The sequence below is a fragment of the Schistocerca gregaria genome, chromosome 9 (assembly GCF_023897955.1).
Source record: "Schistocerca gregaria isolate iqSchGreg1 chromosome 9, iqSchGreg1.2, whole genome shotgun sequence".
Classification (NCBI taxonomy): domain Eukaryota; kingdom Metazoa; phylum Arthropoda; class Insecta; order Orthoptera; family Acrididae; genus Schistocerca; species Schistocerca gregaria.
This window is the reverse complement of record NC_064928.1, coordinates 225,171,459-225,188,840: the sequence shown is the minus strand read 5'-3', so window position 1 is coordinate 225,188,840 and position 17,382 is coordinate 225,171,459.

The window sequence follows — 17,382 nt, the reverse complement described above, 5'->3', positions numbered from 1 at the left end:
CTGCTTCTAACTGGCCGGTTACATCTTCTTAACACCTTCTTCTGTCTTCTACTGTGGTGCTTTTAGTGTCTCCGCAAACCGCAGCAGGCGACATAAGTTTGCAGACGATAAATGTAACCGTCACAGAGAGTAAAGCGGCCGACGTGACGATTTGGCAATTAGTCGATTCGACAGCGAATGAAGAAAACGGTCGGATTTCTCAGGTTTTTACTACAAATGAACACTTTTCACATCGTCCAGCGCAACGTGGCGTCCATACCGCGTTTCATTCTAAATCTTAAGGCCCTAGCTCATGTCCAAGGTACCAAAGCAGGCTAATAAGTCAATAAATGATAACTAAAATTTGAATTGTACTGCTTATTACTGGTTCTTTCTCGCCGACTACACCAACAGAGAAGCTTCATCTGTATTCTACTGTGATGCTTTGACTGTCTCCGCATAACGCAGCACGCGACACAGCTTTGCACATGATAAATGTAACCGTTTCAGATAGGAGAGCGGCCAATATGACGATCTGGCGTTAAATCGATTCGATAGCAAATGACGAAAACGGGCGGATTTCTCAAGTTTTGATTATACATGAACACTTTTCGCATTCTCCCATGCAACGCCTCGGCTAGATCTCCCTTCATGCAAAGTCTTAAGGTCCTAGCTCATGTCCAAGGCAACAGAGCCGTCTAAAAAGTCAATAATCGATAACTAAAACTTGAATTGTACTGCTTCGTACTGGCTATCACATCAACTTAGAAGCTTCTTGTGTGTTCTACTATGGTGCTTTTAGTGTCGAGGCATACCGCAACACGCGACATAGCTTTGCACACGATAAATGTAACCGTTTAGAGAGAAGAGCGGCCAATATGACTATCTGGCATTAAGGCGATTCGGTAGCACATGACGAAAACGGGCGGATTTCTCAGGTTTTCACTATATATGAACACTGATTACATTCTCCCATGCAACGCGGCGGCTAGATCTCCCTTCATGCAAAGTCTAAGGTCCTAGCTCTTGTCCAAGGCACCAGAGCCGAATAAAAAGTCAATAATCAATAACTGAAATTTGAATTGCACTGCTTCGTACTCGCTATCACATCAACTTAGAAGCTTCTTATGTGTTCTGTTATGCTGCTTTTAGTGTCACCGTACTCCGCAGCACGCGACATAGCTTTGCGCACGATAAATGTAACCGTTTCAGAGAGAAGAGCGCTCAATATGACGATCTGGCATTATGTCGATTCGATAGCAAATGACGAAAACGGGCTGATTTCTCAGGTTTTCACTACATATGAGCACTTTTCACATTCGCCCATGCAACGCGGCTGCTAGACCTCCCTTCATGCAAAATCTTAAGGTCCAAGCTCATGAACAAGGCACCAAAGCCGTATAAAAAGTGAATAATCGATAACAAAAACTTGAATGGCATTGCTACGTACTGGCTATCACATCAACTTAGAAGCTTCTTCTGTGTTCTATTATAGTGCTTTTAGTGTCTCCGCATACCGCAGCACGCGACATAGCTTTGCACACGATAAATGTAACCGTTTCAGAGAGAAGAGAGGTTATAAGACGATCTGGCAAAAGTCGATTCGTTAGCAAATGACGAGAACGGGCTGATTACTCAGGTTTTCACTACAAATTAACACTTTTCACATTCCCCCGTGCAACGCGGCTGCTAGACCTCCCTTCATGGAAAATAGTAAGGACCTAGCTTATGTTCAAGGCACCAAAATCATCTAAAAACTCAATAATCGAAAACTAAAACTTGAATTGTACTGCTTCGTACTGGTTATCACATCAACTTAGAAAATTCTTCTGTGTTCCATTATGGTGCTGTTAGTGTCTCAGCATTCCGCAGCACGTTACATCGCTTTGCACACGATAAACGTAACCGTTTCTGAGAGAAGAGCGGCCAATATGACTAACTGGCATTAAGTGGATTCGATAGCAAATGACGAAAAGGGGCGGATTTCTGAGGTTGTCACTACATATGAACTCTTTTCACATTCCCCCGTGCAACGCGGCTGCTAGACGTAACTTCATGCAAAATCTTAAGGTCCTAGCTCATGTCCAAGGCACCAAAGACGTCTAAAAATTCAATAATCGATAACTAAAGCTTGAATTGTACTGCTTCGTACTGGCTATCAGATCAACTTATAATATCCTTCTGTGTTCCATTATGGTGCTTCTAGTGTCTCTGCATTCCGCAGCACGTTACATAGCTTTGCACACTGTAAATGTAACGGTTTCTGAGAGAAGAGCTGCCAATATGACGATCAGGCATTAAGTCGATTCGATAGCAAACGACGAAAACGGGCGGATTTCTAAGGTCTTCTCTACATATGAACACTTTTCACATTCTTCCGCCCAACGCGGCTGCTAGACCTCCCTTCATGGAAAATCGTAAGGTCCTAGCTCATGTCCAAGGCACCAAAGCCGTCTAAGAAGTCAATAATCGATAACTAAAACTTGAATTGTACTGCTTCGCACTGGTTATCACATCAACTTAGAAGCTTTTTCTGTGTTCTATTGCGGTGCTTCTAGTGTCTCCGCATACGGCAGCACGCGACATAGCTTTGCACACGATAAATGTAACGTTTTCAGAGAGAATATCGGGCAATATGACGATTTGGCATGAAGCTGATTCGATAGCAAAAGTCGAAAACGGGCGGATTTCTCAGGTTTTCACTACATATGAACACTTTTCACATTCCCCCGTGCAACGCAGCTCCTACACCTCCCTTCATGCAATATCGTAAGGTCCTAGCTCATGTCAAAGGCACCAAAGCCGTCTAAAAAGTCAATAATCAAAACTAAAACTTGAATTGTACTGCTTCGTTTTTGCTATCACATCAACTTAGAAGCTTCTTCTGTGTTCTATTATGGTGCTTTTAGTGTCCCCGCATACCGCAGCACGCGACATAGCTTTGCACACGACTAATGTAACCATTTCAGAGAGAAGAGCGGCCAATATGACGATCTGGCAAAAGTCGATTCGATAGCAATTGACGAAAAAGGCGGTTTTCTCAGGTTTTCACTACATATGAACACTTTTCACATTCCCCCGTGCAACGCGGTCGCTAGACCTCCCTTCATGCGAAATCGTAATGTCCTAACTTATGTCCAAGGCACCAAAGCCGTCTAAAAATTCAATAATCGGTAACTAAAACTTGATTTGTACTGCTTCGTTTTTGCTATCACATCAACTTAGAAACTTCTTCTGTGTTCTATTATGGTGCTTTTAGTGTCCCCGCATACCGCAGCACGCGACATAGCTTTGCACACGACAAATGTAACCGTTTCAGTGAAAAGAGCGGCCAATATGACGATCTGGCATTAAGTTGACTCGATAGCAAATGACGAAAACTGTCGGATTTCTCAGGTTTTCACTACATATGAACACTTTTCACATTCTTCCGCCCAACGCGGCTACTAGACCTCCCTTCATGGAAGATCGTAAGGTCCTAGCTCATGTCCAAGGCACCAAAGCCGTCTAAGAAGTCAATAATCGATAACTAAAACTTGAATTGTACTGCTTCGTACTATATATCACATCAACTTAGAAGCTTCTTCTGTGTTCTATTATGGTGCTTTTAGTGTCTCCGCATACCGCTGCACGCGACATAGCTTTGCACACGATAAATGTAACGGTTTCTGAGAGAATAGCGGGCAATATGACGATCTGCAATTAAATCGATTCGATAGCAAATGACAAAAACGGGCGGATATCTCAGGTTTTTACTACATATGAACACTTTTCACATTCCCCCGAGCAAAGCTTCTCTTAGACATTCCTTCATGCAATATCTTAAGGTCCTAGCTCATGTCAAAGGAAACAGAGCCGTATAAAAAGTCAATAATCGATAACTAAAACTTGAATTGTACTGCTTCGTTTTGGCTATCACATCAACTTAGAAGCTTCTTCTGTGTTCTATTATAGTGCTTTTAGTATCTCCGCATACCGCAGCACGCGACATAGCTTTGCACACGACTAATGTAACCATTTCAGAGAGAAGAGCGGCCAATATGACAATCTGGCAAAAGTCGATTCGATAGCAAATGACGAAAACGGGCGGATTTCTCAGGTTTTCAGTACATATGAACACTTTTCACAGTCTCCCGTGCAACGTGGCTGCAAGACCTGACTTCATGCAAAATCTTAAGGTCCTAGCTCATGTCAAATGCACCAAAGCCGTCTAAATAGTCAGTAATCGATAGTTAAAACTTGAATTGTACTGCTTCGTACTGGCTATCACATTAACTTAGAATCTTCTTCTGTGTTCTGTTATGATGCTTTTAGTGTCTAGGCATTCCGCAGCACGCGACATAGCTTTGCACACCATAAATGTAACCGTTTCAGTGAGAAGAGCGGCCAATATGACGATCTGGCATTAAGTCGATTCGATACCAAATGACGAAAACGGGAGGATTTCTCAGGATTTCACTACATTTGAACACTTTTCACATTCTCCCGTGCAACGTGGCTGCTGGACCTCGTTTCATGCTAAATCTTAAGGTCCTAACTTATGTCCAAGGCTCCAAACCGTCTAAAAGTCAATAATCGATAACTAAAACATGAGATGTACTGTTTCGTACTGGCTATCACATCAACATAGAAACTTATTTGTGTTCTATTATGGTGCTTTTAGTGTCTCCGCATACCGCAGCACGCGACATAGCTTAGCACACGATAAACGTAACCGTTTCAGAGAGAACAGCGGCCAATATGACGATCTGGCATTAAGTCGACTCGATAGCAAATGAGGAAAACAGTCGGATTTTCAAGTTTTCACTACATCTGAACACTCTTCACATTACCCCGTACAACGCGGATGGTAGACCTCCCTTCATACAAAATCTTAAAGTCCTAGCTCATGTGCAAGCCACAAAAGCCGTCTAAAAAGTCAATAATCGATCACTAAAACATAAATTCTATTGCTTCGTACTGGCTATCACATCAACTTAGAAGCTTCTTCTGTTTTCTACTAAGGTGCTTTTAGTGTCGTCGCATACCGCAGCACGGGACATAGCTAAGAACACGATAAATGTAACCGTTTCAGAGAGAAGAGCAGCCAATATGTCGATCTGGCATCAAGTCGATTCGATAGCAAATGACGAACACGGGCGGATTTCTCACGTTTGCAATACATATGAACACTTTTCACATTCCCCCGTGCAACGCGGAAGCGAGACCTCCATTCCTGTAAAATCGTAAGGTCCTAGCTCATATCCAAGGCACCAAAGCCATATGACAAGTCAATAATCGATAAGGAAAACTTGAATTGTACTGCTTCGTACTGGCTATCAGATGAACTTAGAAGCTTCTTCTGAGTTCTATTATGGTGCTTTTAGTGTCTCCACATACCGCACCACGCGACATAGCTTTGCACACGATAAATGTAACCGTTTCAGAGAGAAGAGCGGCCAATATGACGATCTGGCATTAAGTCGATTTGATAGCAAATGTCGAAAACCTGCAGATTTCTCAGGTTTTCACTACATATGAACACTTTTAATACTCCCTCGTGCAACGCGGCTGCGTGACCTCCCTTAATGCAAAATCTTAAGGTCCTAGCACATGTCCAAGGCACCAAAGCCGTCTAAAAAGTCAATAATCCATAGTTAAAACTTGAATTGTACTGCTTCGTACTGGCTATCACATCAACGTAGAATCTTCTTCTGTGTTCTATTATGATGCGTTTAGTGTCTAGGCATTCCGCAGCACGCGACATAGCTTTGCACACAATAAATGTAACCGTTTCAGAGAGAAGAGCGGCCAATATGTCGATCTGGCGTTAAGTCGATTCGATAGCAAATGACGAAAACGGGCGGATTTCTGAGGTTTTCACTACATATGAACACTTTTCACAGTCTCCAGTGCAACGTGGCATCTAGACCTCTCTTCATGCTAAATCTTAAGGTCCTAGCTCATGTCCAAGGCTCCAAAACCATCTAAAAGTCAATAATCGATAAGTAAAACTTAAGTTGTGCTGCTTCCTACTGGCTATCACATCAACTTAGAAGCTTCTTCTGTGTTCTACTATGGTGCTTTTGGTGTCTCCGCATACCGCAGCATGCGACATTGCTTTGCACACGATAAATGTAACCGTTTCAGAGGAAAGAGCGGCCAATATAGCGATCTGGCATTAAGTCGATTCGATAGTAAATGACGAAAACGAGCGGATTTCTCAGGTTTTCACTACATATGAACACTCTTCACATTCCCCCGTGCGACGCGGCTGCGGTACCTCCCTTAATGCAAAATCTTAAGTTCTTGGCTCATGTCCAAGGCACCAAAGCCGTCTAAAAAACCAATAACCTATAACTAAAAGTTAAATTACACTGCTTCGTACTGCCTATCACTTCAATTTAGAAGCTTCTTCTGTGTTCTACTTTGGTGCTTTTAGTGTCTCCTCATACCGCAGCACGCGACATACCTTTGCTCACCATAAATGTAACCGTTTCAGAGAGAAGAGCGGCCAATATAACGATCTCGCATTAAGTCGATTCGATTGGAAATGACGTAAACATGCGGGTTTGTCAGGTTTTCACTACATATGAACACTTTTCACGTTCCCCAGTGTAACGCGGCTGCTAGACCTCCCTTCATGCAAAATCTTAAGGTCCTAGCTCATGTCAAAGGCACCAAAGCCGTCTAAGAAGGCAATAACCGATAATTAAAACTTAATTTGTACTGCTTCCTACTGGCTATCACATCAAATTAGAAGCTTCTTCTGTGTTCTACTTTGGTGCTTTTAGTGTCTCCGCATACCGCAGACGCGACATAGCTTTGCACACGATAAATGTAACCGTTTCAGAGAGAACAGCGGCCAATATGACGATCTGGCATTAAGTCGACTCGATAGCAAATGACGAGAACGGTCGGATTTCTCGATCTTCACTACATATGAACACTTTTCACATTCCCCCGTGCACCGCGGCTATTGCACCTCCCTTCCTGCAAAATCTTAAGGTCCTAGCTCATGTACAAGGCAACAAAGCAATCTAAAAATTCAATAATCGATAAGTAAAACTTGAATTGTACTGCTTCGTACTGGCTATCACACCAACTTAGTAGCTTCTTCTGTGTTCTGTTATGGTGCTTTTAGTGTCTCCTCATACCGGAGCACGAGACATAGCTTTGCACACGGTAAATGTAACCGTTTCAGAGAGAAGAGCGGTCAATATGACGATCTGGCATTAAGTCGATTCGATAGCAAACGACGAAAACGGGCGGATTTCTCAGGTTTTCACTACATATGAACACTTTTCACATTCCCCCGTGCAACGCGGCTACGAGAACTCCATTCCTGCAAAATCGTAAGGTCCTAGCTCATGTCCAAGGCACCAAAGCCGTCTGACAAGTCAAAAATCGATAAGGAAAACTTGAATTGTACAGCTTCGTACTGGCTATCAGATCAACTTAGAAGCTTCATCTGTGTTCTATTATGGTGCGTTTAGTGTCTAGGCATTCCGCAGCACGCGCCGTAGCTTTGCACATGATAAATGTAACCGTCTCAGAGAGAAGAGTGGCCAATTTGACGATCTGGCATTAAGTCGATTCGATAGCAAATGACGAAAATGGGCGGATTTATCAGGTTTTCAATACATATGAACACCCTTCACATTCCCCTGTGCAACGTGGCTGCTAGACCGCCTTTAATGCATAATCTTAAGGTCCTAGCTCATATCAAAGGCACCAAAGCTGTCTAAAAGTCAATAATCAATACCTAAAACTTGAATTGTACTGCTTCGTACTGCCTATCAAATCGACTTAGAAGCTTCTTCTGTGTTCTATTATGGTGCTTTTAGTGTCTAGGCATTCCACAGCAAGCGACGTAGCGTTGCACACGATAAATGGAACCGTCTCAGAGAGACGAGTGGCCAATATGACGACCTGGCATTAAGTCGATTCGATAGCAAATGACGAAAACGGGCGGATTTCTCAGGTTTTTAATACATATGAACACTTTTCACATTCTCTCGTGCAACGTAGCTGCTAGACCTCCCATCATGCAAAATCTTAACGTCCTAGCTCATGTCGAGGGCACCATAGCCGTCTAAAAAGTCAATAATCGCTAACTAAAACTTGAAATGTACTGCTTCGGACAGTCTATCACATCAATTTAGAAGCTTCTTCTGTGTTCTATTATGGTGCTTTTAGTGTTTCCGCATACCGCAGCACGCGACATAGCTTTGCACACGATACATGTAACCGTTTCAGAGGGAAGAGCCGCCAATATGACGATCGGCATTAAGTCGATTCGATAGCAAATGACGAACACAGACTCATATCTCAGGTTTTCACAACATATGAACCCTTTTCACATTCCCCCGTGCAACGCATCTGCTAGACCTCCCTTCCTGCAAAATCTTAAAGTCTTAGATCATGTCCAAGGTACCAAAGCCGTATAAAAAGTCAATAATCGATTACTAAAACTTGAATTGTACTGCTTCGTACTGGCTATCACATAAACTTAGAAGCTTCTTCTGTGTTCTACTATGGTGCTTTTAGTGTCTCCGTCTACCGCAGCACGCGACATAGCTTTGCACACGATAAATGTAACCGTTTCATGGAGAACAGCGGCCAATATGACGATCTGGCATTAAGTCGACTCGATAGCAAATGACGAGAACGGTCGGATTTCTCACGTTTTCACTACATATGAACACTTTTCACATTACCCCGTGCAACGCGGATGGTAGACCTCCCTTCACGATAAATCTTAAGGTCCTAGCTCATGTGCAAGGCACCAAAGCCACTGGCTATCACATCAACTGAGAAACTTCTTCTGTATTCTATTATGGTGCTTATAGTGTCCCCGCATACCGCGGAACACGATATAGCTTTGCGCATGATAGATGTAACCGTTTCGGAGAGAAGATCGGCCAATATGACGTTCTGGCATTAAATCGATTCGGTAGCAAATGACGAAAACGGGCGGATTTTTCAGGTTTTCACTCCATATGAACGCTTTTCACATTATCCGTGGTAACGTGGCTGCAAGACCTCCCTTCATGCAAAATCGTGAGTTCCTACCTCATGTCCAAGGCACCAAAGTAGTCTAAAAAGTCAATAATCGATAACTAAAACTTGAATTGTACTGCTTCGTACTGGCTATCACATCAACTTAGAAGCTTCTTCTGTGTTGTATTAGGAGCTTTTAGTGTCTTTGCATTCCGGGGCACACGACATAGCTTTGCACACGGTAAATGTAACCGTTTCAGAGAGAAGAGCAGCCAATATGACGATCTGGCGTTTAGTCGATTCGTTTCAAATGACGACAACGGGCCTATTTGTCAGATTTTCACTACAATGAACACTCTTAACATTCTCCCGTGCAACGTGGCTGCTAGACCTCCCTTCATGCAAAATCTTAAGGACCTAGCTCATGTCCAAGGCACCAAAGACGTCTAAGAAGTCAATAATCGATAACTAAAAGTTGAATTACACTGCTTCGTACTGGCTATCGCATCAACGTAGAAGCTCCTTCTGTTGTCTAAATGGTGCTTTTAGTGTCTAGGCATTCCGTAGCACGCGACATAGCTTTGCACACGATAAATGTAACCGTTTCAGAGAGAAGAGCGGCAAATATGACAATCTGGCATTAAGTCGATTCGATACCAAATGACGAAAACGTGCGGATTTCTCAGGTTTTCACTACATACGAACACTTTTCACATTCTCCCGTGCAACATGGCTGCTAGACCTCCCATCATGCAAAATCTTAAGCTCCTAGCTCATGTCCAAGGCACCAAAGCAGTCAAAAAAGTCAATAATCGATAACTAAAACTTGAACTATACTGCTTCGTACTGGCTATCACATCAACTTTGAAGTTTCTTCTGTGTTCTATTATGGTGATCTTAGTGTCTAGGCATTCCGCAGCACGCGACTTAGCTTTGCAGAGAGAAGGAGGCGAATATGACGATCTGGCATTAAGTCGATTCGATTGCAAATGACGGAAACGGGATGATTTCTCAGGTTTTCACTATATATTAACACTTTTCACATTCCCCCGTGCAACGCGGCTGTTAGACCTCGCTTCATGCAAAATCCTAAGGTCCTAGCTGATGTCCCATGCACCAAAGCCGTCTAAAAGTCAATAATCGATAACCAAAACTTAAATTGCACTGCTTCGTGCTGGCTATCACATCAACTTATAAGCTTCTTCTGTGTTCTACTATGGTGCTTTTAGTGTCTCGGCATACCGCAGCACGTTACATAGCTTTACACCTGATAAATACAACCGTGTCTGAGAGAATAGCGGCCAATGTAGCGATCTGGCGTTATGTCTATAGCAAATGACGAAAACTGGCGAATTTCTCAGGTTTTTACTACATCTGAACACTTTTCACATTCTCCCGTGCTACGTGGACTCTAGGCCTCCTTTCATGCAAAAACATTAGGTTCTAGCTCATGTCCAAGGCAGCAAAGCCGTCTAAAAAGTCAGTTATCGATAACTAAAACTTGAATTGTACTGCTTCGTACCGGCTATCACATCAACTTAGAATCTTCTTCTGTATTCTACTATGTTGCTTTTAATGTCTAGGCATTCCGCAGCACGCAACATAGCTTTGCACACGATAAATGTAACCGTTTCAGAGAGAAGAGCGTCCAATATGACGATGTGGCATTAAGTCGATTCGATAGCAAATGACGAAAACGGGCGGATTTCTCAGTTTTTCACTACATATGAACACATTTCACATTCTCCCGAGCAACGTGGCTGCCTGACCTCCCATCATGCAAAATCTTATATACCTAGCTCATGTCCAATGCACCAAAGCCGTCTAAAATGTCAGTAAACAATAAGTAAAACTTGAATTGCGCTGCTACGTACTGGCTATAACATCAACTTTGAAGCTTATTCTGTGTTCTATTAAGGTGCTTTTATTGTCTAGGCATTCCGCAGCAAGCGACATAGCTTTGCAAACGATAAATGTAACCGTTTCAGAGAGAAGAGCGGCCAATATGACGATCTGGCATTAAGTCGATTCAATAGCAAATGAGGAAACGGTCGGAAATCTCAGGTTTTCTCAATATATGAACACTTTTGACATTCCCCGGTGCAACGCGGCTGCTAGACCTCCCTTAATGCGAAATTCTAAGGTCGTAGCTAATCTCCAAAGCACCATAGCCGCCTAAAAAGTCAATAATCGATTACTAAACCTTGATTTCTACTGCTTCGAACTGGCTATCACATCAACTTAGAAGCTTCTTCTGTGTTCTATTATGGGTCTTTTAGTGTCTAGGCATTCCGCAGCAAGCCTCATAGCTTTGCACACGATAAATGTAACCGTTTCTGAGAGAAGAGCGGCCTTTATGACCATCTGGCATTAAGACGATTCGATAGCAAATGACGAAAACGGGCGGATTTCTCAGGTTTTCACTACATATGAACACTTTTCACATTCTTCCGTGCAACGTGGCTGCTAGACCTCTCTTCATGCAAAATATTAAGGTCCTAGCTTAGGTCCAAGGCACCAAAGCCGGCTAAAAAGTCAATAATCGACAACTAAAACTTCAATTTTACAGCTTCGTACTGGCTATCACATCAACTTAGAAGCTTCTTCTGTGTTCTATTAAGGTGCTTTTATTGTCTAGGCATACCGCAGCACGCGACATTGCTTTGCACACGATAAAACTAACCGTTTCAGAGAGAAGAGCGGCCAATATAACGATCTGGCATTAATTTGATTCGTTAACAAATGACGAAACGGGCGGATTATTCATGTTTTCACTACATATGAAATCTTTTAACATTCCCCCGTGCAACGCGACTGCTAGACCTCCCTTCATGCAATATCTTAAGGTCCTAGCTCATGACAAGGCACCAAAGCCGTCAAAAAAGTCAATAATCGATAAATAAATCTTGAATTGTTGTGCTTCGTACTGGCTATCACATCAACTTAGAAGCTGCTTTTGTGTTCTATTATGGTGCTTTTTGTGTCTCCGCATACCGCTAGACGTGACATAGCTTTGCACACGATAAATGTAACAGTTTCAGACAGAAGAGTCGCCAATATGACGATCTGGCATTAAGTCGAGTCTATAGCAAATGACGAAAACGGGCGGATTTCTTAGGTTTTCACTCTATATGAACACTTTTCACATTCTCCCGTGCAACGTGGCTGCTATACCTACCTTCATGCACAAACGTAAGCACATAGCTCATGACCAAGGCACAAAGCCGTCTAAAAAGTCAATAATCGATAACTAAAACTTGAATAGTACTGCTTCGTACTGGCTATCACATCAACTTAGAAGCTTCTTCAGTGTTCTACTATGGCGCTTTTAGTGTCTCCATATACCGCAGCACGATACATAGCTCTACACATGATAAATACAACCGTTTCAGAAAGAATAGCGGCCAATGTGACGATCTGGCTTTCAGTCGATTCGATAACAAATGACGAAAACTGTTAATTTCTCAGGTTTTTACTACATATGAACACTTTTCACATTCTCCCGTGCAACGCAGCAGCTACTCTTAATTTCATGCAAAATCTTAAGGTCCTAGCTCTTGTCCAAGGCACCAAAGAAGGGTAAAAAGTCAGTAATTGATAACTAAAACTTGAATTGTACTACGTCTTACTGGCTATTACATCAACTTAGAAGCTTCATCTTTGTTCTACTATGGTGCTTTTAGTGTCGCTGCATACCGCAACTCGCGACATAGCTTTGCAGAAGATAAATGTGAGCGTTTCAGAAAGAAGAGAGGCCAATGTGACGATCTGGCTTTAAGTCGATTCGATAACAAATGACGAAAACTGGGAATTTCTCAGGTTTTTACTACATATGAGCACTTTTCACATTCTCCCGTGCAACGCGGATGCTACTCCTAATTTCATGCAATATCTTAAGGTCCTAGCTCTTGTCCAAGGCACCAAAGTAGGGTAAAAAGTCAGAAATCGATAACTAAAACTTGATATGTACTACTTCTTACTGGCTATTACATCAACGTAGAAGCTTAATGTGTGTTCTACTATATTGCTTTTAGTGTCTCCGCATATCGCAGCACGCGACATAGCTATGCAGACGAAAAATGTAACTGTTGCAGAGAGAAGAGCGGCCAGTGTGACGATCTGGCTTTAAGTCGATTCGATAGCAAATGACGAAAACGGGCAGATTTTTTAGGTTATTACTACATATGAACACTTTTCACATTCTCCCGTGCAACGTGGCCTCTAGTCCTCCCTGCATGCAAATTCTTAAGGTCCTAGCGCATGTTCAAGGCACCAAAGAAGGCAAAAAAGTCAAAAATCGATAACTACAGTTGAATTGTACTGCTTCCTACTGGCTACTACTTCAACTAAGAATCTTCTTCTGTGTTCTACTATGGTGCTTTTACTGTCTCCGCATATCGCAGCACGTGACATAGCTTTTTACATGATAAATGTTACCGTTTCAAAGAGAAGAGCGGCCAATGTGACGATCTGACATTAAGTCGATTCGATAGCAAATAACGAAATTGCGGATTTCTTGGGTTTTTACTACATATGAACACTTTTCACATAGTCCCGTGCAGCGTGGCTGCTAGAACTCCCTGCATGCAAAATCTTAAGGTCCTAGCTCATGTCCAAGGCACCAAAGCCGGCTAAAAAGGCAAAAATCGATAAGTAAACTTGAATTGTACTACTTCTTACTGGTTATTACATCAATTTACAAGCTTCTTCTGTGTTCTACTATGGTGCTTTTAGTGTCTCCGTATATCGCAGCACGCGTCATAGCTTTGCACACGATAAATGCAACCGTTTCAGAGAGAAGAGCGGCCAATGTGACGATCTGACATTAAGTCGATTCGATAGCAAATAACGAAATTGCGGATTTCTTAGGTTTTTACTACATATGAACACTTTTCACATTCTGCCGTGCAACGTGGCTGCTAGTACACCCGGCATGCAAAATGTTAAGGTCCCAGCTCATGTCCAAGGCACAAAAGCCGGCTAAAAAGTCAAAAATCGATAACTAAACTTGAGTTGTATTGCTTCCTACTGGCTATTACATCAACTTAGAATTTTCTTCTGTGTTCTACTATGGTGCTTTTAGTGTCTCCGCATATCGCAGAACGCGACATAGCTTTTTACACTATAAATGTCACCGTTTCAGAGAGAAGAGCGACCAATGTGACGATCTGACATTAAGACGATTAGGTTGCAAATGACGAAAACGGGCGGATTTCTTAGGTTTTTACTACATATGAACACTTTTCACATTCTTCCGTGCAACGTGGCTGCTAGTCCTCCCTGCATGCAAAATCTCAAGGTCCTAGTTCATGTCCAAGGCACCAAAGCCGGCTAAAAATTCAAAACTCGATAACTAAACTTGAATTTTACTGCTTCCTACTGGCTATTACATCAACTTAGAAGCTTCTTCTGTGTGCACACGATATATGTAGCCGTTTCAGAGTTAAAAGCGGCCAATGTGACGATCTGACGTTAAGTCGATTCGATAGCAAGTGACGAAAACGGGCGGATTTCTTAGGTTATTTCTACATATGAACGCTTTTCACATTGTCCCGTGCAACGTGGCTGCTAGCCCTCCCTGCTTGCAAAATCTTAAGGTCCTACCGCATGTCTAATGCACCAAAGAAGGCTAAAAAGTCAAAAATCGATAACTAAACTTGAATTGTACTAATTCTTACTGGCTATTACATCAACCTACAAGCTTCTTCTGTGTTCTACTATGGTGCTTTTAGTGTCTCCGCATATCGCAGCACGACAAATAGCTTTGCACACGATAAATGTAGTCGTCTCAGAGAGTAGAGCAGCCAATGTGACGATTTGACATTAAGTCGATTCGGTAGCAATTGGCGAATACGGGCGGATTTCTTGGGTTTTTACTACATATGAACACTTTTCACATTCTCCCATGCAACGTTGCTTCTATTCCTCCCTGCATGCATAATCTTAAGGTCCTAGCGCTTGTCCAAGGCACCAAAGAAGGCTAAAAAGTAAAAAATCGATAACTAAACTTGAATTGTACTGCTTCTTACTGGCTATTACTTCAACTTAGGAACTTCTTCTGTGTTCTACTATGGTGCTTTTAGTGTCTCCGCATATCGCAGCACGCGTCATAGCTTTGAACACGATAAATGTAACCGTTTGAGAGAGAAGAGCGGCCAATGTGACGATCTGACATTAAGTCGATTCGATAGCAAATAACGAAATTGCGGATTTCTCAGGTTTTTACTACATATAAACACTTTTCACATCCTACGGTGCAACGTGCCTGCTAGTCCTCCCTGCATGTAAAATCTTAAGGTCCAAGCTCATGTCCAAGGCACAAAAACCGGCTAAAAAGTCAAAAATCGATAAGTAAACTTGAATTGTACTGCTTCTTACTGGCTATTACATCAGTTTAGAAGATTCTTCTATGATCTACTATGATGCTTTTAGTGTCTCCGCATATCGCAGCACGACACATAGCTTTGCACACGATAAATGTAGCCGTTTCAGAGAGTAGAGCGGCCAATGTGACGATTTGACATTAAGTCGATTCGGTAGCAAATGACGAAAACGGGCGGATTTCTTGGGTTTTTACTACATATGAACACTTTTCACATTCTCCCATGGAACGTAGCTTCTATTCCTCCCTGCATGCAAAATCTTAAGGTCCTAGAGCATGTCCAATGCACCAAAGAAGGCTAAAAAGTAAAAAATCGATAACTAAACTTGAATTGTACTTCTTCTTACTGGCTATTACATCAATTTACAAGCTTCTTCTGTGTTCTACTATGGTGCTTTTAGCGTCTCCGTATATCGCAGCACGCGTCATAGCTTTGCACACGATAAATGAAACCGTTTCAGAGAGAAGAGCGGCCAATGTGACGATCTGACATTAAGTCGATTCGATAGCAAATAACGAAATTGCGGATTTCTCAGGTTTTTACAACATATAAACACTTTTCACATTCTACCGTGCAACGTGCCTGCTAGTCCTCCCTGCATGCACAATCTAAATTTCCTAGCTCATGTCTAAGGCACCAAAGCCGGCTAAAAAGTCAAAAATCGATAACTAAACTTGAATTGTACTGCTTCTTACTGGCTATTACTTCAACTTAGGAACTTCTTCTGTGTTCTACTATGGTGCTTTTAGTGTCTCCGCATATCGCAGCACGCGTCATAGCTTTGAACACGAGAAATGTAGCCGTTTCAGAGAGAAGAGCGGCCAATGTGACGATCTGACATTAAGTCGATTCGATAGCAAATGACGAAAACGGGCGATTTTCTTAGGTTAGTACTACATATAAACACTTTTCACATTCTCCCGTGCAACGTAGCTGCTATTCCTCCCTGCATGCAAAATCTTATGGTCCTAGCGCATGTCCAATGCACCAAAGAATGCTAAAAAGTCAAAAATCGATAACTAAACTTGAATTGTACTTCTGCTTACTGGCTATTACATCAACTTACAAGCATCTTCTGTGTTCTACTATGGTGCTTTTAGTGTCTCCGCATATCGCAGCACGCGTCATAGCTTTGCACACGATAAATGTAACCGTTTAAGAGAGTAGAGCGGCCAATGTGACGATCTGACATTAAGTCGATTCGGTAGCAAATGACGGAAACGGTCGAATTGGTTGGGTTTTTACTACATATGAACACTTTTCACATTCTCCCGTGCAACGTGGCTGCAAGTCCTCCCTGCATGCAAAATCGTAAGGTCATAGCTTATGTCCAAGGCACCAAATCCGCCTAGAAAGTAAAAAATCGATAAATAAACTAGGATTGTACTGCTTCTTACTGGCTATTACATCAACTTAGAATCTTCTTCTGTGTTCTACTATGGTACTTTCAGTGCCTCCGCATATCGCAGCACGCGACATAGCTTTGCACACGATTAGTGTAGCCGTTTCAGGGAGTAGAACGGTCAATGTGACAATCTCACATTAAGTTGATTCGGTAGCAAATGACGAAAACGGGCGAATTTCTTGTGTTTTTACTACATATGAACACATTTCACCTTCTCCCGTGCAACGTGGCTGCTATTCCTCGTTGATTGCAAAATCTTAAGGTCATAGCTCATGTCCAAGGCACCAAAGCCGGCTAAAAAGTCAAAACTGGATAACTAAACTTGAATTGTACTGCTTCTTACTGGCTATTACATCAACTTAGAATCTTGTTCTGTGTTCTACTATGGTGGTTTTAGTGTCTCCGCATATCGCAGCACGCGACATAACTTTTTACACGATAAATGTTACCGTTTCAAAGAGAAGAGCGGCTAATGTGACGATCTGACATTAAGTCGATTCGATAGCAAATGACCGAAACGGGCGGATCTCTTTGAGTTTTACTACATATGAACACTTTTCACATTCTCCCGTGCAACGTGACTGCTAGTCCTCATTGCATGCAAAATCTTAAGGTACTAGCTCATGTCCAAGG